Genomic DNA, 23606 nt, shown 5'->3' with positions numbered 1-23606 from the left:
TAATAGTAAAGATGAGTAGTGGTGGATCTGGATCCTGCTGCTCCAGAGGCAGAGAGACCTGCAGAATGAGGACAGAGAGAGGAAGAGAGAGGAGAAGCACAAACTACGGGAGAGAAAAAATACAAAGTTAATGGCATGAAGTCATTGAGAGAGAAAGAGGGAGAGAGACAGAAATAGAGAGAGAGCGCCCAGTGAATCATGGGAATCCCCCAGCAGTCTAGCTCTATAGCAGCATAACTAAGGGATGGGTCAGGACATACCCGAGCCAGCCCTAACTATAAGCTTCACTAAACAGGACAGTTTTAAGCCTGATCTTAAAGGTAGAGAGGGTGTCTGCCTCCCGAACCCACACTGGGAGCTGGTTCCACAGGAGAGGAGCCTGATAGCTGAAGGCTCTGCCCCCCATTCTACTCTTACAAACTCTGGGAACCACAAGTTGACCTGCATTTAGAGAGCGAAGTGTCCTATTGGGAAAATAGGGAACTATAAGCTCTCCAAGGTACGATGGTGCCTGACCATTAATGGCTTTGTAGGTGAGGAGGAGGATTTTAAATTCTATCCTGGATTTTACAGGGAGCCAATGCAGAGAAGCTAACACAGGAGAGATGTGATCTCGTTTCCTAGTTCCTGTCAGTACTCGTGCTGCCGCATTTTGGATCAATTGGAGGCTTTTTACTGAATTTTTGGGACATCCTGACAATAAAGAGTTACAGTAGTCCAGTCTTGAGGTAACAAATGCATGAACTAGTTTTTCAGCATCCTTTAGACACAGAATGGGTCTGATTTTTGCAATATTGCGCAGATGGAAGAAGGCTGTCCTAGAGACTTGCTTTATATGTGAAGTAAAGGACAAGTCCTGGTCAAAAGTGACACCAAGGTTTCTGACTGTAGCACTGGAGGCCAAGGTGATGTCATCCAGAGTCAGTATATTATCACATAGTGTACCTCTGAGGTGTTTTGGGCCAATTACAATAACTTCAGTTTTGTCTGAATTTAAGAGTAAGAAATTACTGGTCATCCAGGTTTTTATGTCCTTAAGACACACCTGAAGCTTGGCCACCTGGTTAGTCTCACCTGGCTTCATGGATAAGTACAGCTGGGTGTCATCTGCGTAACAATGGAAATTTATCTGGTGCCTCCGAATAATGTTTCCTAGAGGAAGCATATATAGACTGAAGAGTATTGGTCCTAGCACCGAACCTTGTGGAACTCCATGACTGACTTTTGTGATGATAGAGGAGTCATTATTAACATGAACAAACTGGAGTCTATCTGACAGATATGACTTAAACCAGCTTAGTGTGGTTCCTTTGATGCCGACCATATGTTCTAGTCTCTGTAATAAAATCTTATGATCGATGGTGTCAAATGCAGCACTAAGATCTAGCAGGACAAGTATAGAGACAAGTCCATTGTCTGAGGCTATGAGGAGATCATTGGTAACCTTAACCAGAGCTGTTTCTGTGCTATGATGGACTCTAAAACCTGACTGAAAATCTTCAAACAAACCATTCCTGTGCAGATAATCACATAACTGGTTTGCAACAACCTTCTCAAGGATTTTGGAAATAAAGGGGAGGTTGGATATAGGTCTATAATTGGCTAAAACATCAGGATCAAGAGTAGGCTTTTTAAGTAGAGGTTTAATTACTGCAACTTTAAAAGCCTGTGGTACATAACCAGTTGATAAAGATAAGTTAATCAGACTTGATATAGAGGTGTTGATTAAAGGAAAAACTTCTTTGAACAGCCTTGTTGGAACGGGGTCTAGAAGACAAGTCGATGGTTTAGATAACGAAACTGTTGAAGCGAGCTCAGAGAGATCTACAGGAGAAAAACAGTCAAAATATAAACCAGTTACAGTGGACTCTGAGGCTGCTGAACTGGACAGTACATCTGAGTCAGCTGTGGGGAGGAGATGGTGAATTTTTTCTCTAACAGAGACAATTTTATTTGTAAAGAAGCTCATAAAGTCATTACAACTGAGGGCTAAAGGAATAGATGGATCAACAGAGCTGTGACTGTTGTCAGCCTGGCTACAGTGCTGAACAGAAACCTGGGATTATTCTTGTTTTCTTCTATCAGTGATGAATAATAGGATGTTCTGGCTTTATGGAGACTTTTTTATACGCCAATAGGCTGTCTTTCCAAGCCACCTTCTTTCTAGTTTCCTTGAATTTTGCTTTAAAGGTCGTGTTTCTGAGTTGTACCATGGAGCTAGCCTTCTCTGATTCACTACCTTCTTCCTCAGAGGGGCCACAGTGTCTAGAGTTGCATGCAGTGAGGCTACAGTACGGTCAACAAGATCATCAACCTGTGTGGATATGAAGTTAAGAGAGCTGCATTGATACATGGCAGTGGGCTAAGTACTGATGGGATCCTTTCTTTAAATTTGCTAACGGTATTGTTAGAGAGACACCTGCTGTAATAGATTTTTTCCCCAGATGCTGTGTAGTCCATGACTGAAAACTCAAATGTTAATAGAAAATGGTCAGATAAAAGAGGGTTTCTGGGAGAAACTGTTAGATATTCAATGTCGATCCCATAAGTCAGAACCAGGTCATGGGTATGGTTAAAAGAGTGAGTGGGTTCATTAACATGCTGACAGAAGCCAATTGAGTCTAATAATGAATTAAATGCAATACTCAGGCTGTCACTTTCAACATCTACATGAATGTTAAAATCACCCACCATGATAACTTTATCTGTGCTGAGAACTAACTCAGATAAAAAGTCTGAGAACTCAGATAAGAACTCAGAGTCAGGGGCAGGTGGACGATATACAGTAACTAGTAGGACTGGTTTTTGTGTTTTCCAGTTTGGGTGAGACAGACTAAGAATAAGGCTTTCAAATGAATTATGATTAACCTTAGGCTTAGGATTTATTAGTAAATTGGAGTGATAGATGGCTGCCACCCCTCCTCTTCGGCCTGTGCTTCGAGGGATATGAACGTTAACATGAGTGGGGGGTGCTGATTCATTCAGACTAACATATTCATCCTGCTGCAGCCAGGTTTCCGTCAGACAGAGCAGATCAATGTAATGATCAGTTATCAGATCACTGACTAGTAGAGATTTAGATGAGAGTGATCTGATATTCAATAATCCACATTTAATTTTCCTGTTATTTGGTTCTGGACTAACAGTTGTGTTAATTTTTATTAGGTTTTCATGCCTAACTCCTCCTACGTTCACTTTTGATTTATTACATTTAAATGTAGGTGGTCGGGGGACAGACACAGTTTTTAGGGGGTGAATGGCAGGCGACTGCTCTAAGAGGCGCAGAGAAGAGTGTAAGACTGCGACTCTGCCTCCTGGTCTCAACTCTGGTTTGTCATGGCTTTGGCTTTCTAATAAACTCAGTGAAGTTTCTAGATAAGAGCGCAGCTCCATCCAGCGTGGGATGTTTGTTTCTAATCAGACCAGGTCTTCCCCAGAAAGTCTGCCAGTTATCAACAAAGCCCACATCGTTAGCGGAACACCAGCTCGATAACCAGCGGTTGAACGATGACAAGCGGCTGTACATGTCATCGCTGGTCAGATTGGGTAGGGGCCCAGAGAAAACTACGGAGTCCGACATTGTTTAACAGGAAAAAAAAGAAGCGTAAAAGCAAAAGTAAAAAACATAATAAGAAAAAAGTATAAAACAGATAATGTCTAATTAAAGTGCAAGATTAAAAGATTAAATGAAGGCAGTGGAGGACAGAGCAGTTTTTAGCTTCTTTTATATATTGAACACTTTTAGAGATATATTTAGGGCCCAGACCATTTAGTGACTTGTGGACAATAAGTAAAACTTTGAATTGCTCTCTTTTCTTAGTCTTAGTTAGAGGCCAAGCAGAAGCATCTGAATAAGCCGTAGTTGTCTAATTTATATATTTAACTTATTTGGTAAACCAGTGAGGAGAGCATGCAGTAGTCGACTCTGGAGAATATAAAGGCATGAATAAGTTTCTCTAGATCTTGGTTAGGTCAAAATATGATTGGTTAATTCACCTACTACTTTCTAAACAAACACATGTAGCTATGAGGGCTCAAGACCTTGCGTCCTGGTTATGAAATCCTGACTAATGAGTGAGCCAGCAAAGCTTTTCTCTGGCTTAAGACAAAAAAAAAATAAAATAAAATAAAAAAATCTGATTGGATATCTCTGCAGTATTTTCATGGTTTAAGGACAGTAACCCTTTTATTTCTAAAGCAAACTTAATAGAAAATGAGGCTAAATGTAATAATATTAAAATGAAAGCGTTTAAATATTACATTAAAATGCTGATATGATTTGGCTCTCTCTGAGGTCAGTCTCTCAATAATGTTTTTGTGTGGAGATCGTGATGAAAACAGCAAAGAGCTGTTTGTACAGTCAACGACAGATAAATAAGGACACTGATTTTATCCATTACATTAGTTCAAAAATAACACTGTGGATGGAGAATAAACACCAAGTGACAGCTCATTGTAACATCACAACACTGCAGGATGTGTTTTAAGTTTGCACCCAAAGTCTGTGGTTTACACAACAGAACACTTTGGTTAAGGTTAGACAAGGATGGTGGGTTAGGTAAAATGTGAATAAAGTGGTTGTATCTGATGTCACTGTGAAGTTTTTCAGGATCTTTCCCACACCTGCTGTCTGTGAATATTTTACTGATACCTTCATTATCAATGTATTTGTGACCTGAGAAATCTAACATTTCCTCTTGACATGAATAGGAACATAATGTGGTTGCACTTCATTTTCCTGCAAAACGTATTTACTGTTGCAGTTTAGCTGTATATAAATGTAATATTTAGGAGACAGGGTTCTTAAAGTACCTACAGAAAGGAACAAATGAGTGCTTTTGCAAAGGAGTTTTTTTTTTGTTTTTGTTTTGTTTTTTGTTTTACATAAGCATCCTCTGTTGTTTCTGCTGAACATTGAAAACAGTGTTGTTTTACTGTCTGGAATATCCAGAGGCACAGACACCCTTAAGGCTCAGTCGAGCATGGAGCTTCAAATGCAGTATGTATTGATCATTTCAGCGGCCTATAGAATCAAACTGCTCCCAACAGCCTGAGGTATTGAATTAATTAGGGCTGTGCAAGGGGGGAAAGTGCTGCATCAACATAATTATTGAAGAAACAATTATGTTAACAGCTCTTTTACCGGGAGCACACACACACTGTGTGCTTCATTTTTCATGGATACTCTGCAAAGTGGCACAGTTTACGCTTCCACAATAATAAAACATGTATAATGAACTACTGCAGAAGATAATTAAAATCTGCTCAACTCAACTAGAAGACAGTTTGTGAACTTTTAGGATCTGTGCAACATGTGTGTGTGTTTCAGGCCAAACTGAGACACAGTCAGACCTCATGAAGAATTCAGGGGTTAATTGTTGTAGTAAAGCCACTTAGTGAAAGCTTTGCTGTCATCTGTTGACCCATTTTTATTTTCACTTACCCTAAAACAGTTATGATACTGTACAGTGGGTGTTTGTTGGCATGTGGCCTGAGGGACATGTGCAGATGTTAAAATCTATGTCACACAGACCTGCAGAGGAGAATAAATGAGCCTGAAGCCAGGAACAAGAGCCATGGGAAACACAGTCAGTTGTAAACATGCATTAACAGACTGACTTCCTGCTTCACCTTTGACCACTGTACTTACTGTCTTCCTGTGACCTGCGGGAGTATTAATAATAGTTTGATGTAAACTCACAAGTTTAACCTCCAGATAAAGACAGATCATCTGGAAAGATTTACAGCCATCTGATCGTCTGCTTGTCTTTTGCCCCACTGGATTTTGTTGCTGTTGTCATCATCATGTTCCCAGAGCTCAGCAATCACTTCTCTCCCCTCTAAACTTGACAGTGAGAAGTTTTGCTGACCAGATGTTATCACGCGTGCAGCAGAGGCTCACACAGACACTGAGAGCTCAGCGAGCAGCGCACTGTTAAAATCTGGTTACAATGAATAAATGAACTTTACAACCTTTAAACATTGTTCTTCAGTTTGTGAAACGCAGCTCGTCCCCCAGCTCGTCCCCCAGAGTCATGTTAATATTTAAATGGACAAGCACTCTGCGGAGTGATATTTATGGGATGTGCCAGATGGATATGATTCTTCTGTTCTGGAAACTATAGAAAAAGAAAAGAATGAAATCATTGCCATATCGTAGGTTTTCAGCACAACTTATCACTCGTAATATTCAGGTATTAGAGGGATTTTCAGCTCTCCCTGTGAGCCTTTGAGAGAGCATGTATGTTGTGAGGAATTATCTGATGTGATTGATGATTTCGAGACAGAGTGTCTGCAGCCTCACGGGCTCCCTTCAATGCAGTGCTGCCTCATACTGATTTAAAAATCAACCAGCAGAGTGAAATCGATAATCCACCACAGTGAACTTTCTCTAACACCTTTATTTTTTTTATTTATTTTTTGTCAAGTGAATGTTATCTTCATGTCGTTCTGTGGACGGCTGCTTAGAGAACTCTCCTTGTTGTTGTTTTCTGGCTCTGAGGGCTGACACTTGAGAATTGCTTGTCAAAAAGCTGTTTTTTTGTTTGGTTTTTTTTTCAGAAAAGCTGACAGAAAAAAAAGTGAAACGCAAAACAGAACAGAAAAGAAACCACAACCACAATTGACCAGAGAAAAAGCTGTGTGATATAAGTCACATACACAAGATGTTGCAGTGTCCGTTAACATGTTTAATTTGTACAATATTTAATTCACTCAAACTGTAAACATCACACTTAAAACACCAACCAAGTTCTGAGCAACCATCAAGCCTCTGATACAACACACAGGAGTGTCTCCATGTACCTGCATAATTTAAAACTGAACATCATGTTGTATTGAGGAAGACTTGAAACTAGAGACTAAGGCCTGTATTCAGAAACTGAGCCTTAAAACAACAAAGCAGTCGCCGCCCTCAGCCATGCTCCCACCTCTGATTGGCTGACTGACCTGTTGTTACTAGAGCTCCAGAGAGAAGCCTGAGAGAGGAGATGTAAAACTACACTGAGATGGTTTTTGGTTCTTAAATCACAGATATATCTTCTGATGGAGATCAACACCTCAGATAAAACAAGGAGAAGTGTTAAATATGGGACCTTTAAAAAAATGGTGGTGTGGACAACTTTTCATAACTGACTGCTTGCAACTGCATTACCAGGAGATAATAACATGGCTTAACAACAAATAATTGAGATTAAAAAAAAAATTGAGAAGTGTCACTCTGATGGATTACCGTCCTAAATTGAAAGTGAAAAGAGATGAATGGGTGAATGTGGAGTCGCTGCCTGGAGGGTCTGATTCAAAAAACATATGATATACTAACCTAAAGAATACATTTTACCTGAGCTAGGTCCCTGATTTATACCTGATGCATGCCAGGATATGACTCAACCCCTCGGTGACCCTACAGAATAAATTCATGAATTGTGATACTTGTGATACTGACAGACAGAAGAGGGAAAAAGCACATGTTCAAGTTTGAGGACCAGCAGGACTTTTTGTTCTGTAGCTGTCAAAAACATTTCAAAGTCAGACCAAAAATGAAAACACAGATGGAGCCCAGCAGCCACAACTCTTCCACCTATCACCGGTGCTCTGTAGTGTGCCGAGTGCTGCATTAGTTGATTGTTAGCCTCTGCTGCAGTTGAGGAGGCTTTTTAAAGCTGACAGCATCATTTGTGAAAAAGAAAAAAAAAAAAAAAAAAAGCCCTTTAAAGAGATTTCAAAAGCTCTAAAACTGTGCATAGAATCTGTAAAAATGTGCTGCTACACGCTCATGAGAGTGGGTTCTCACACATTATCTCATTAGCGTGAGAAGTGCTGCAAAGTCCCTTATGTATCTCATGCAAGCGTACCCTATTATAGTGATGTGACTCCCTGCCACCTCTGCTTCACATGTCAGAGAGAGCTGCAAGAAATATTCCAGCTTCATCGCCCTGCTGCCGGGAGACGCCTCTGGCTCCCTGATTATGCTGTTTGCTTCAGACATGGCTGCTTAAGGAATTCCTGCCCTCTGAGGACTGATAATGATGAACATGCTTTCAGCCGGCACGGGAATCTCAACGGTATTTGCAATCTAAACACTTCATCTGCTCAACAGGAAAAAAAAGATGATTAATGGCTCCACTCTGAACGTTCTGCAGAGGCAGGTGGATGAGCATGAAGAAAAATGACACCTGCAGAGCCTCTTTCTCATCGTGAGGTAGAGCATCTTAACAGCACTGAGATGGTTAACAGATTAGACTGTGGTGGTGTAAGAAGTCCAGTTCATCAGCTCTGCCACCATTCCTCAGGACAGTGGAGGCCCGGTAATCATGATAAAAGATGTTTAGCCCATGTATTGTGTCGTACTTCATCTGCCGGTCAAGGAACGCCAGGAATTCATATCACAACAGATGGCTGAGACATATGTTAGGGGAGACCCTGCGACTGGGAATGAACACACACCGCATCCATATAATGTACAGTTTGGTATTCATGTGAGCTCATCAGCGTGCTCGCAGAGGGCTGAGGTCACATGGTTGTTAAATTCCAGTTTATGGGCATATTATTCATTTTGTAATAAAGTTCCTCCAGACCTGTTTTAAAATCCTCTGCTATGATTCATATTCAGTTCAACATGATTTTCCGACATAAGTAAAAAAAAAAAAAAAAAGGAAAACTGACATGAAGCTCATCTAATCTGACTTCCTGATTGAGAAACCTGGATCAGGCCTTGGCCCCGCCCACCACCTGCTGGCTCCAGGTGTCCAGGTGAAAGAGCAGAGAGTATGAAGATGGTTAGAGGAGGAAACATCAGAGAGACTCAGCCTCATGTTTGAGCCTCAGTCAGACCCAGACTCAGATCAGCCATCAGCCTACTTACTCTTACCTACATACTTCTCTTTCACACTAATTAGGAAGTGTTAGAATGCTAACTTGGTAAACAACACTGTTGGACACAAAGTGGGATAAAAAAAAAAAGAACATGCCCACGTGATCTATGAGTCTGTGACGATAATGGCCAATCATCTTCACCACTTTTATAAAACAACACACTGACTCACTGACCATTTGGGAATCCTGTGGAGAAGCTTGTTGGTTTCTCAGACGTGCAGTGGGCAGCAGCTCAGACGAACTGCTTTATGATTCATATCCACTTTTTTCACAGGTGAGACTTTGACGCGATGTAGAATAGACAGTTCTTTGGGAGCAGTGACTGTATTGATGAAATTCATGCTCTATATTGTGGCCTCAAGCATTTCTACAATGTAACGCCACAAAAGTAGTGGACATTTCCACTTGAGAATCTGTATTTTGCATCATCACTGACAGGTCTACTGCGCAACTGTAATTTTTGAACAATAAATGTGACACATAGCATTGTAGGATGGTTAACACTAAGTATCGTACAGGCTGCAGACACTACTTTGTTGTGTAAACCTGTTGTGAGGGTCCTTCAGAGTACAAACCCTGCACTTGTTCCAACAGCAGCTGTCAGGAGGAAACTGGTTGTAGAGGAGATTCAGAGGCGGTCAGGTGCTCAAGAACAGCCTCTCAGGCAAAGCAGGCCCAGTGTTTGGGGCACTGAGGCAGGGTTAGATTAACAGAGTGTCTATTTGCACCCAGGTCAAAATGGTCACATGCCAGCTCAGCCATTAACACCCCTACACGATGCCCAAAGACCTGTTTTCAACAGCGTACAAGACTGCGCTGTGTAATAAGCACCATACAGTAGGTGGCGTAGTATTCTGTTAGCTGATAATATTAGTGTGTGGGTCTAGGGCATAGCCACAGTGTCTTTTCTATATAGCAGGAAATATGTTATATATGTTCTTTTATGAACCTTGTTAACAGATCGGCCTCCTTTTATTTCCTCTTTTTTTTTAAATGTCTGAAACTTTAACTGATAACTGTTTTGGGTAAGTGTACTGTCATTGGTGGCAGGTAAGTCCATTTACAACACACTGTTAAAGATGAAACCAGTGGTTTTCAGCCTTTTTGACATCTTGCTAACAGCGGTGTGTGTTCTGGGTCACATGATGAGAACTGACGATTGAAGTCTACAAATGGTTCAGAGCTGTAGCCAGGATTTTTACTAAATCCAGACATTGTAATGTGTTATTCTAATTTTAGTTTCATTCAGCTCCAAGTAAGGTCTGACTTTACAGGGCTCCTAATGACAAAATCCTAAATACACATGGCCCCTCACACTGGTCTGATCTCCTTAAACCTTAGACGCTGTCCCATGCTCTTCTCTCTCAGATAGCAAGTCTGTCCCACTGTCTTTTTCTGGGAAGTTTTTCCATATCCAGTTTAAGGGTCTATGGAGAAAGGATTGTTAAGCCCCATCAATGTAAATTTGTGATTTATGATATTGGGCTATATGAATAAAATTTGACCAGTATTGCCTAAGCAGATACAAAGCAGATGTAAGGCCTGGTCAAGCAGCTGAGGACCGGTTCTTCGCTTGTGTGGGAGAGGGAATTAAAAGCAGCTTAAAGGTAAACTAGGTCAGAGTTGGAGAGAGGTGTCGACTGTTAGAGGGCTCGGTTCAGACTGCCTGATACCCACTGCAGTGCCTAATGAGACAGCAAATATTAGGTACACAACTTCAGTGTATACCCATGTGACATATTTTTGGAAATCTAAAATTCTTAATTATACGTATTCTCTGTTATGAAGGCCATCCCATTTACTGAGTATTGATACTTACATAATATATTTATTTACACATATTTGTTTTCATGAAATGTCAAGATTTTTCATTTTCAGTGTTCCCAGTGGGTACAAAGGTGTTTGACATCATTTTCATCAGTGTAAGGAAACTGTTTTCTGTTTTTTTTTCTTTCTTTCTTTCCTACAGCTGGTCTTCTTTAAATAGTTTAGTTGAGCTGTTTAACAGAGCTCTGACATGATGCTCTGTGACCTTGAAATTCCACTGTGTTGTCATTGTTTGAACAATTAACCACTTTGTGGAGCCATATCACACGCTTGGCTGCTAGCGTGAAAAATGAAGTGAGCGACTTCAGCCTCTGACACATTTACACTCAAATGTATTATTGGATCAGATGTGATCAGAATGTATTGATGGAATACTAATTGTTTGAGTTGTCCGTACACAGAACTATGGGGATTTTTCAATTATTAATTGGAAGCCAGTTATTATGGTAAAGGGCGATGATGTAGGTGGGGGGGGGGGGGGGGGGGGGCAAGTGGCCAAGACTTCTGTGGCTGTGGTGTTACAATGTGCTCAGTAAATGTCATTAGATTAGATATTAGATAATTTTTGTTCAGTTGTGATAATGTGTCCCCAGGATGGCATTTAAACAAAGAGCTAAACTTTGTCAGGAAAGGAAAGGATAACAGTGAAAAAGTGGAAAAGTTAAATCATGTCTACAGTGACTGGAAGTGGAGTGACCTTTACAAAATAAATAAAAAATATAGAGAATGTGAAAATTGTTAAATTCACATAGTTTTTGAGAAAATACATGTTTAATTAAGAGGTGTTTATATTATATATAAACACTACATTATATAATTAATATGTACATATATGAAGTCTCTGATGAGCCATACTCAAATGTTACTCATCTGAACTGATTATGTTGTGGGTCACATAGACCTTGACTGTTAAATAACTGATGTCATGTTTTTTTTAACATAACAGGATAGTGAGACCAACATGGATTGATTCACAGACTTCCTGTAAGAAACTCAAAGAAAAACAACTCATATGTGCATTTTGTGATCCACCACTTGATGTAGTTCAGACTCCCTGGTGAAGACCAGAGCCAAGGTTCAAAGAAGCCAAGAAACATTAGATGTTGGAAGGAGACAGGATGTGAACCTTGATCTCACTTTACCCTCACCAGGTTTTTGTGGGATATTTTTTTTCTACCTTTGAGACAAGAATCAATAATCAGACAGAAACATTTAAACATTTTCTCTGTGAGGACGGTATCCCCACTGCCCTCCACTTGAACTGCAGTTCTGGTGTTTGTCTACTCTTCAGGAGGTGTTGGGTGATGACAACCATTGCTGCAAAAAAACGATGATGGTGGTAGCACTCCCACATTGTTGTTTTATTCTGTACTCAGGTGGACTTCTGCCAGCTGTCAGATATTCCTCTGAGGGCATCACTTCCCGGATCCAGGTTCCCAGATCCAGGTCTCCAGGATCCAACTGCCGGCTCAGTTCTCTTTGGGTGTGTGTCCAAACCAAAGGGGCAAGACACAGATAGATTGCTGCTTTTCAGCTCTGGTCCATTTCTTCTTCACACTGACTTATTATAAAAATCCAACATGTGTAAAGTCACATGTGCTGATGAGTGTCGTCCTGTATCATCAGCATTACACAATGATAAATTAACTGCAATGAAGCAGCACTTTTCTAGTCTTTACCCTAAAGGCCACATTCACCCATTCACTCATACATTCATATGTTTTTTTTCTATATATACAGCACTTCTCTATTACACACACACATTCACACCAATGACACACTGGGGACAATTTTGAGGTTCTTTATCTTGCCCAAAGACACTTTGACACTGCTCTTGAGCCACACTTTCTTCACAGTTCACAGTCAGAAGATAGATTTAACACGAGTTTGGCTTTTGAATTCATGTTGAAATCCCATTGGATGGACCACATCGGAGTCTGACTAGAACTGGACTGTACTAAAACCAGGTATCTCAGGTATCTTCAGGTGATCTCAGTCTGGTTAGTTTGGTCTGATTGACTGGTTTCACACGAGCCCGCAGGCTGCACCCACCACACAGGAATTCAGGCTCGGTGTGAAAGCACCCGAACATCATTTTGAACTGAATCACTGCTGTTCTTGAATCTCTGAACTGTTGTGTAGACTTAAGGTCAATGAGACACAAACTTCTCAACACAGACAGACAGATAAACCCGTGTAACTGGCTAAACACTGGACAACATGTCCCAAGAAGTGGACACAGAATCGATCTATCCATCCATCCATCCATCCATCCATCCATCCATCCATCCATCCATTTTGTTCCACTTATCTGGGGTTGCATTACAGTGGCAGCAAGCTAAGCAGCGTATTCCAGATGTCCCTCTCTCCAGCAACGTTCCCAGGACAGATGGGATATGTAATCCCTCCAGCGAGTCCTGGGTCTACCCCTGAGTCTTCTCCCCATTGGCCATGCCTGGAGAATCTGCAAAGGAAGGCGCCCAGAATCCATTTTCTTCAACTTGCTGCACAAGGAGTAAACTTGAAGGAGTAAAGTTTATCAACCAGTGAGCAGTGATCTGACAATGGCAAAGTTTTAGGGAATGAGTCCAGACTGATGCATTGCTGTTCTCATGATTCAGTTTACTCTCATAAATCTGATTTATCATAAATAATACATAGAAAATCACAGGTCCTGAGTGAATAGTAATGACCTGTACATGGCGTACATGCATCATGCTGTGTTTTAACACTGGAAATGTTGAATCACTCTACCATATGTAACACCCACTGGTTTATAAGAAGAAACATCGGGTGAGTGTGTGCTCCTCAAATTCACCCCATGCAGAACATCTGTCTCCTGACATAGAGGATTGGGAAACTCAACCACAGGTCGTCTTCTTCCTCACAACAGGCTGTAAAATAATAGCAGTATAGAGGCCAAGTCTTTAAACCGGGAAATAAAGGAACTCCTGTGGGGTTGGACCAGCTACACGATGACAAAAAGACACAGGGTTTTGCCAGCTAGAGTTTCACATGGATATAAAGTTTCTATAAACACACCGTCTGCACATCACTGTCGAACCCTGGACAACTGATTTATACAAGTTGTCAGGCTATCAGAAACTGCAGGAAACACTGGCTGACAAATCAAAAGAGCCAAGCTGGGATTAAGAGACTGTTTCCCCCTCGCCCCTCACCTCCTTGCACCCACTCGTCTCCCAGTCAGAGTGGGTTATTACAGTGAAGCCCACCACGTCGGCTTGTCTTGGCTTACACATACCACTGGCATTTCCTCCTCCACATCCACTGACCGATGTGCAGTTTCCCTCTTTTTTTGGGACGACAGCCAAGAGCTTACATTAAAGTGCTCTGACTCACATATTGTTCCATGTTAAGGTTAATAGTAACTCTATTTAGGATAAGCTCTGAGGGCGGTGCGATCGAAGATGTGGCAATCACTGTTATCCACTTGTGATGAGTGTCAGTGCTGTAGGGTCAAGGAAACACTCAGAGGGCTGTACTTGGGAAATGTCAACTGATTATAAGGAAGTGTGTGTAAGGAAAAGTCCGACAGACTGAGATCAAAGGAAGCAAGTTATGAAAGATGAAAATGTCTTGTGGAAATGTACATGTTTGGCAAAACAAGAAAGACTCATGGAAAAGCTGAAACCTCCAGCGCAGCCGGCTCAGCTCTGCTGCTCTGGGTCAGTACTGTTCAGGTGTTTGACACAAAGTGCATGGAGCTTGGCACTTTTGGTTGTCACAGTTATTATATGTGACCACAGTAAGCACCGTCTGTGTTTCCAGGTTTGGAGCATTTAGAGGAACATTTAGAGGAATATTTTTTTGTGTTAACAGTGAATTAAATGACAACAAAGGTCTCACCCACAGTGATCAACACTCAGAGAATCACCCAACTCTGCAGCCTGGACTCAGCAAACAAGCTCTAATAAATGGACTATACACTGCCTGCTCAGCAGGAAACACAGTCAGAGACATAGTCCGAGACACAGTCAGTCCAGAGACACACTGGATGTGTCGCGTGGAACATCTTGGTTTTCATTTCGGCGCCCATGTTAACACATTAGAGCGGACACACTGCCTGCTTGAGACACAGCGTGGCTGCGTTGTGTAATATAAAAGTTCGACATCTCGCCTATTTTTCTAGTGTGACGCACATCTTGCAGCAAAATTAGACACAGGAAAGACCTGCTGCTGTCATTTTGACATCATACCAGCAACATTATACAAACCACCTTCCACTATAGTCTCTATGTCTAATCCGAATCTGAACACATCATTGACATGAAAAAAAAATGAATCTTTTTTTTTTTTTTTAATCTTTGTTGCACTTAATTAAAAAGTCTTTGTCTTTCTGCAGCAGATCAGCAACGGCAGCTGCGACGCACATACTACACATCTCTAGTGTTAGAGACGCTGTTAGAGACACAGAGCTGTATTTTAATGATTCAAAGTGCATTTAGGGCGTGTCCATTTCACTTTAGCTGTTAGTCGCTGCTCCAAAAAAGGGTTGTTCTTAATCATGTGAGTGTTTTGGTTGTAACATAGATCACAATCACTTCATAACAACAGATGAGTGGTGAAGAGGAAAAACATGGACACAGTGACAGCTCCACTGATAACAACAGCAGTCCATCTCACAGTAGGAGGACAAACCTTGCTTAAACACACCAAATGATGAAATAGATCTTATATCCACAGGCAATTTATTGTATATTCAAACAAAACAAAACTCTTTTGCGAGTTGTTGTTTTAGCATGAGGGACAGATAAAGCAAGCTGAGCAGATAAACAGTGAATTTATTTTTGTTTATTTAGTGTTTCTCCAGTTTTCTAGTCTTCAAAGCACTTCAACACCAAAGAGTCATGACGAGACTGAACAGCTTTAGGCTGTCACAGCCCAAACTGGTCCATCTCAGCTTGACTCAGGTCAGCTGGGGACGTCGCCTGTAACTGAGCTTATCAAGTTGCCATCAGTTTGTTCGATGAACAGCTGTGTCTGTATGACACAGGCCTTAAAATGAGGCAAGGGACAATAATAAGAATGAAACAAGAGAGAGGGAGAGAGGTGATAGTGCTGTGTGCTGCTGAGCAGGCTGCAGAGCCCACTCTGGTTCTGTGTGGCCATCATCTTCCCCACGTCAGCTCAGTCCACCTGCTCACGTCTTTATCTTGGTTTCCACTCTGAGGCGGCGATGGACCACTGCTGACTCCTTTTACAGCTTTAACTGCAGTAACTCTGCAGGACCACAGCTCCCAGTTCAGCTCCCAGTGAGTCCAGTTTTACAGAAAAAGCAGAAAACAACAGTCTGAGTTGACTCAACGGGATAATGTTGTACAGCTTTGTTTCCTGCACTATATCTGTGTGGTCAGCTCAGACCTCCAGAGTTTTATCACAGAAACATCCAGAGGGAAGAGAAGCTATTAAAACATGAGTGGTGCTGAGGTGAGGGATGGTGCAGGGGAACGGTTTCTCACTGTGTCTTATGTTTTTGGAGATGTTCGGAGGTTAATCACTCGTAACTGTAGGCTGCCTGGCTCTGGAGCTGGCTGCTCCCTCCATAGGGGCATGATTAGTACCCAGTAAGACCACCATACACTTCACACCACACTGCTCACAGCACATATCATCACCACAGCCACACACACACACACACACACACACACATCCAGAGGCATTTAGTTGTACTGTGTGCAGCTCCTGCACTGATTACAGCTGCTCCCTTTCCGAACTTACTCTCAACCAGCTTAAAATAACACACAACATCGCACAGTGCAACAGTTTTAGTATATCCTTACCCAGGAAATGTATTTCTATTACCCAAATCCAGTATTTATACTGTATATTTATGTTTTAGTCAGAGATTTCTTCATTTCCCAGAATGTCCTTCAGGAACCTCCGAAGACAACATATGAAGTTAGTGCCTGTAACTGTGGATTGGAGGTGATCAGAGGAGAGTTTGATCAGAAGAACTATTTCATAACACAAACACCTTTTAAAGCTGTAATGTTCATTACATCCCACATTACAGAGTTGCAAACAACACCCTGATGCTTGTACAGTAAATGTGCTCACTAACGTTCATGCCAGTTTTCAAATTCCCATGTGTCCATTCGTGATACCTCTCTGGAGCCAGTCCCAGCTGATAATGGGAGAGAGGCGGGGCCCACAGACAGGCAGCCAGTCCATCACAGGGCTGACACATAGAGACAAACAAGCATCCACACTGCTGTGGGGCAACAGTGCACAGTAATCCTACTGGGTTTTTAGATTTGGTGGGAGGTTTCTTTATCGTTTTTCTTCCACTCATTTTCTTCAGTGCCTAACTAGTCTGGCACCCTTTGTCATAGAAACTCTGTTCAAACATCACAACGTGCATCTCAATCTCCATCGGCTGGAATATGTATGCTGCTCGTAAATTCTGCCTCTTTGAACCTCAACTGCTTCGGCATAGCTAGAAACTTCCTTTCTGCTTTAGACAGGTCCCAAGACTTTCAGCTATTCTACTTGTATTCTACTTTTTGATATTTTTTATAGTTTCTGATGTAGTTTAAGTTTTATACTTTTTGCGGACAGTTTCTGAGGTTATAATGGGTGTGTATTTTATAGAATGTTCAGAGCTAGAGTGGGAGAGGGAGTAAAACTGCAAAAAAAAAAAATCAGTTTAACTCGTCCTCATGGCCACAAATTTCACTTTTTTAAGACACCATTTCTTGATCAGAACGTAGACAAATTTGTCCTCTTTCTGACAATGTGTCTACCAAAGCACAGAGACTTACAGATTTTAAACTAGGAGTCTCACAGTGATGGGACTACATCCAACTGTCCCATTGACTAAAATACAAATTCAGAAGCAGGATTTTCAGAGAAAGACACAAAACCCCTTTTTCACATTTTCAATCTAGGAACACCAAAATCACATAGACATATTCAGGAAGGTCTTGTGCCAAAAAAGGTGTAAAAATTGTTTTGATGTGAGGTACCACTTAGGTGGTGTTCCTCAAACATTTCACTGACATGTATGTCAAAGTCTTGGTACAGACTCTTCACACACTACATTAAAGACATAGATTTACGCACACATTCACAACAGTCTTCACTGTTTTAGTACATTTTTAGTCAGGAAACGTTCGCTCAGTTTGTTATTCTAACTGACTCTGACCAACCAGACAGACAGACACAGTCATGTTTACATCACTTATTTATTGCAGTTTAAGTTTTATGCTTTTTTTCTGTTTGAGTTTATAATGGGAGGAGGTTAGAGTGGAGGACATCACAGCTAGAGTGGGAGAAGGGGTTAAAAATCCTCTTTAACTCATCATCATTTTTCTCACAATATAGGCAAATTTGTATTCTTTCATACAATGTGACAACCAAAGCTCAGTGACTCACAGAACTTGAACTTTGAGCTTCAAAGTGTCAGAAGTACCATCCACCTGCCCCCATTCACTCTAATGTAAAATAAGAGCAGAAAATCAAGAGGAAAACTGAAAGCAAAGCATTTTTAAAATCCTTACATGTCACATTTTTGACGCCACAGAGAAATATCTTATATCACTGTGTTCAACAGAGTCTCCTCTCTCAATATATATATACCTTTATGCAAGACTTCATAAGCCTGAGTTCAAGAGGTATATTTCAACTGAATCCATTTCTCACTCTGTACACGCCAAGCCATTAAAATCACCATGGCGACCTCTGAGTGCAGGTCGGGACGAACAGCTGCTTCAGATCACTTGATTGGACAGCTCCTCTGACAAGAGACAGACACGCAGGTAGACATGCAGACAGACAGAGTTAGTTGCAGCTTCAGACTTTTCTTAGCAGCCAGCAACACAGTTTAGCTTCAGCGATTGCATCACAATTTCTCCAGCATTGTCTAGTTCAAGTGGAAATGGTTTTGGTTGTGTTAGAGGAAAGGTCGCAGGTCAACCAACCCCAGCATGAACCAAAGTGTTGGTAAGTTGGAACACTTACCAACAGCAGCTGATTAATGTGTTGTGCTGCCGTTACAGTGGTGGCAGGTCGACCTGAACACATTCACAGCGACAGTGAGAGCAGAGACATTTGTGTTGGTCACAGTGCACAGGTGAAGGCAGTCTGTGTCTCAGTGCTGTGGTCTGAAAGTGCTTATGACAAAGGCTTTGGTTAAAAAAATAAAATAGATAAATAACATGGACGTAGAGCTTCTGTCTGAGTGAATTTGAATTGAGTTTTAGTCACTTGTGTCCTGTGCTGGCATTTGTGGTCCCTGGTCGGTTCTTTGTGTCACACAATACAACAGAAATTTTCATAAAGATTTAACAGAGAGTTTTGAGACATAGAGCAAAGGATTTGGGCTTTTGCTGAAGTTGAAGTTTACTATTGATGATAACAAGAAACACAAGGGAGGGGCAACAAAGGGAAAGGGAGGAGGAACCTGCCTAACCACAACATTAACATTACTGTTGCATGACTGTTAATAACATATGGTTAACCACTAAAACCTTCTCCAGTGAGCAAGATGCAGAAACGAGCACGTCTGTCCAAAGACACCAAACGTCTCAAAGTAAGATTATTTCACACAATCTCAGCCCAAACATTCGGTAAAATAAACATCAGATTTTATTCTAAAGAAGAATTTAAGTGCAGTTAAAGTTCACATAAAAATGGAGGTCGGCCATTTCGCCTTTGCATCCACCTGTGTTTCTATATGAGGGACAAAAAAATGGCTTAAGAATAAATAAATGCAGAAATAAATAATTCAATTCATAAATCAATGCAAAATAAATGCATTTCCACATTTATTCATTTATTTATAGATTCCAACATTAATTAATTTACTTATTTCTTTATGTATTATGCATTTGAGATGTATTTATGTATTTATTTCTACATTTACTTACCTCTGTATTTCTGTGTCTGTATGTTAATTGGGTGGGTGGTCCTACCACAGTCTAAATTTATTGTTTATTCCTGCATTTATTTATTTATTTATTTATTTATACTTGTGTCATTTTTTTGTCCCTCATATTTCTCTGACATGTTTAATCTTTATGTAGAAGGACTGCTGCACATTGTGCTGTTTTATTCCATATTTGGAGGATTTATGGATCATTACCTGAACCATGTAGTGCAGCCATCTGTCTAATGATGTAATATCATCCATCTTTTTACTTACATGAGGAACGTCGCCTCATGCGTATAAAAGCCCTCAACCTTACGTCCCTGTCCGATCATCATTTAACCCTTTCAGGGCCGAGTACACCTGTGTAGCTATTTGTCACAGTGTGTAGAGCAGAGGACAGGATAATTTGTGTGTGTTGTTCATGAACATCAGTTGGGGGTAACTAAAGAAGATGATGACAACACAAACATATGAATATAATGTTTAACCTTCCTCTGGTGTAAGGGTCGGCACGACCCATTTTTAGGTTTTAAATGCATAAAAGTACTACATAAATTTGTTTATTGCATCAAGACCTTTTGACTTTGTCAGGAACTTCTATTTAAACAAAATAAAATAAACACACTATCAGACAACAGCCAACAGCCCACAGCCAGCTCTTCCTCCAACAACTTGAGCTTCAGGGCCTCTCTCTTTGCCTGTTTGACAAAACAAAGACGGACATGTCCAGGCATGTAAGGCCAATTCAGTTTAGAATTGGCGACTTGCAGAGTACACATCTCCAGTTTACAGTATGCAACAATGAGAAGAAGATTTAATATAAGCCAAGCTCTGGATCATATCTTTGCTGACAATGGGGCAGAGGACACACAGCAGCATAGCGATGCAGATGAGCAGGTTTCTGAGGAGAAAAATGATGTGGCGTATTGTTGTTTCTTACCCATAAAGTTACATATCCTATAGAACTTCAGATACTACAGTATCAACCGGAAGACACAGACATATCTGATCAGTCTGATGAGGAGGTCACCGGTGCTGAAGCTGCTCCCACTCCTGCTGAAACATTCAAACCCAAAAGTGGCAACATCTGTTGGAGCTCAGTACCTCCTGACGTACATGGCAGGGCAACTGCTGCAAATGCCATCAAAATGACCCCTGGGATCACAAGGTTTGCTGTGACCAGAGTAAGTGACATCAAAACATGTTTTGATCTGTTTATGCCATTGTCACTAAAAAAAGTCATCATTGCTATAACAAACCTTGAAGGAAAAAAAGGCCACGGCAACACGTGGAATGACATTGATGAGGAATACCTGGATGCCTACATTGGTGTTCTTCTCCTTGCTGGAGTGTACAGATCCAGCAACGAGGCCACTGATAGTCTCTGGGACGCATCGACAGGCAGGAATATTTTCCGGGCAACAATGTCACTTCAGACCTTTTGAATGATATCAAGAGTCCTCAGATTTCACAACAGAGACACCAGAGCAAAATCTGACAAGCTTGCTCCCATCAGGGATGTCTGGGAGAGATGGGTGCAGCTCCTTCATCTGATGCTCAACCCAGGGCCAGAGGTGCCCTTCCGGCAATACATGCCCAGTAAGCCAGGCAAATACGGCATAAAAATCTGGGCAGCCTGTGATGCAAAAACCAGCTACGCATGGAATCTACAGATTCACACAAGCTGCAAGCGGCATCCCTGAAAAAAACCAAGGAAAACGTGTAGTCCTCGATATGACTACTGGACTGCAGGGTCACAGCATCACTTGTGACAATTTTTTTTACCAGCTATGACCTTGGACAAGAACTTCTCAGGAGAAAACTCATCATGGTGGGCACAGTAAAAAAAAAAAAAACCTGAGCTGCCCGCTGAAATGTTGCAGGTGAAGGACAGGGCTCCACTTTCCTCAAAGATTGTTTTTACAGACACCACCACTGCTGTTTCATACTGTCCAAAAAAAATAACGGAATGTGATACTGATGTCCACTCTTCACAAAGATGCAGCTGTGTCATCAGGAAGTGACAAAAAGCCCATAATCATCCTGGACTATAACAAAAACAGCCCAAGACCTAGCCGCTGCAGCCTTGGTCAGACAGCTGCAGAGCTCACCAAGCACTCCGTCCACACCGACAGCAACACGACGAGCATCAGCGCCAGCGTCCTCCTCAGCCAGCCCTGCCTCAACATCAACCACAGGAGCCACAGCCACAACCCCAGTGAGACCACCTGATTCTAAAAGAAAGAGGTGTCAGGTCTGCCCTAGCAATAAGGACAGAAAGACAAACACATTGTGTTTCACCTGCAAAAAATATCTCTGCAAAGAGCACACTAAAAGTGTCACTTTTTGCCACACACACACATCTAAACACACACGCATACACATGCATGTTCTTGCACACAGAGTTTTTATGGAACTAGTACTTGATTTCTGTTTGATTTGCTTGATTGGTTGTTGTTTGTTGTTTGTTTGACCTTGTAAATGTACATTTTATTATTATTATTATATTTTTATTATTAAAACTAGTTCTGCTTTTCGTTTTGTATTTGTATTAAAGTTCTATTTTTGAAAAAAAAGACTTGTTTTTTGTCTTTTTCTTGAAGTAAATATATATGGGTTGAAATTGACCCATAACACCGTAGATGTTACTATAGTTAATAATATTAAAATTTAAAAAAAATGTTTGAACATTTAAGAGATGTGTTCTAATACTCCTTAGTAATAGTCAGGCAACATGACAGCCTTTTATCAATTTATATTATTCTCTTGAGGTTCATTTGACATTTTTTTTATATTGAAAACGAGGGGTATGCTGTCAAAAGAAAGGCCCAGGGGGCCACAACAAAAGTATTAAAACCAATCTTTTCATGGATAAGGAAGCCTAACAAGGTAACCAAGAGGTACGAAATGAATTGGATGATAAATAATTGTTTTTAGGGTACTTTTATGGCTGATTTAAGACATGGGTCAAAACCGACCCGTTAACATAAGAGATAGTAACAGAAAGCTAACACAAGAGGAAGGTTAAAACAGTCTGAAGCAACTGGAGGTGAAATGGAAGGGGAAGCGGAGTATTGTGGGTGATTGGCTGTGTACTGAGCGAGTGTACTGAGTGGCTGTAGTGTGTACAGTTGGACCACTTTACTAAACCTGCTGAGGTCACTGGATAAAGCAGCATGGACTCCTCCCTTCAGCCTTGTGAATAACAACGACAACAGCACTGTTAATTCTGCAGTTCTCTCCGTACGAGCCGCGTAAGTGTATGATTTGTTAACTGTTTTTTAACAAATGCCCACTCTGGAAAACACATGGGCATACCTGCTGTGGAGAGAAAATCAAACAATGAAAACTTCCTCTCCCAGCAGCCACTTCACTTAGTTCACCTCCTGTTTTCTTTGTTCTCAGGAGGCCATTTGGAAAGTAGATTGCTAGTGGATTGCATGGTATTGATTTGGGATTTGGAAGATTAAATTGTGTAATGTAGTTTCCACACACACACACACACACACACACACAGATGTGCGCACAAACACACAAATAAAAGACATGAAAAGCTTTTTATTCAAGTTAATGGGACACAACAGAAGAAGCAGGGCTTTTCTTTGTTCCGCTCAATGTTGTTTCTCTAAAGTCAAACTCAAATCTTATTTACACCTGCTCTTCAAATATAGTCTGGATTATGAGCAGGTCCTCCAGCACCCTGGTGTTGTTTTGTACAGGGGTTGCTCTCATCACCAGGTGTCCAGCTGTGGTAGCGATTGACACTTGAAACACCAGATGAGACCTTTTCTCCAGTGTGAGGCCTGTACAGACTCAGCCTCACTGACAACTCTCTCACTCTCCTGTTAGCTTCCATGTGTCAGGACGAGCAGGAGCAAGTCAATCATTACTGGTTTATCAGTAGATGGACTTCGGTGACATCACATCCTTCATCAACACCTTCCACCTGAGCAGAGGTCCAACATCTTGTTTGAAAGGCCGCCTTGTTTTCTGATCTGCTCCAGTTCTAGTTTGC

General features: G+C 41.2%; 1 pseudogene; it reads left to right on the top strand.

Moving 5' to 3' along the window:
• Positions 1 to 22001, top strand: part of LOC139614191 (piggyBac transposable element-derived protein 4-like) — a 52373-nt pseudogene extending 30372 nt beyond the window's left edge.
• The last annotated feature ends 1605 nt before the right edge of the window (positions 22002 to 23606 follow it).

Source organism: Trachinotus anak, unplaced genomic scaffold (genome assembly GCF_046630095.1).
Source record: "Trachinotus anak isolate AG129_WGS33_773 ecotype Australia unplaced genomic scaffold, CSIRO_AGI_Tana_v1 ptg000033l, whole genome shotgun sequence".
Taxonomy (NCBI): domain Eukaryota; kingdom Metazoa; phylum Chordata; class Actinopteri; order Carangiformes; family Carangidae; genus Trachinotus; species Trachinotus anak.
This window is presented reverse-complemented; position numbering and strand designations above follow the sequence as displayed.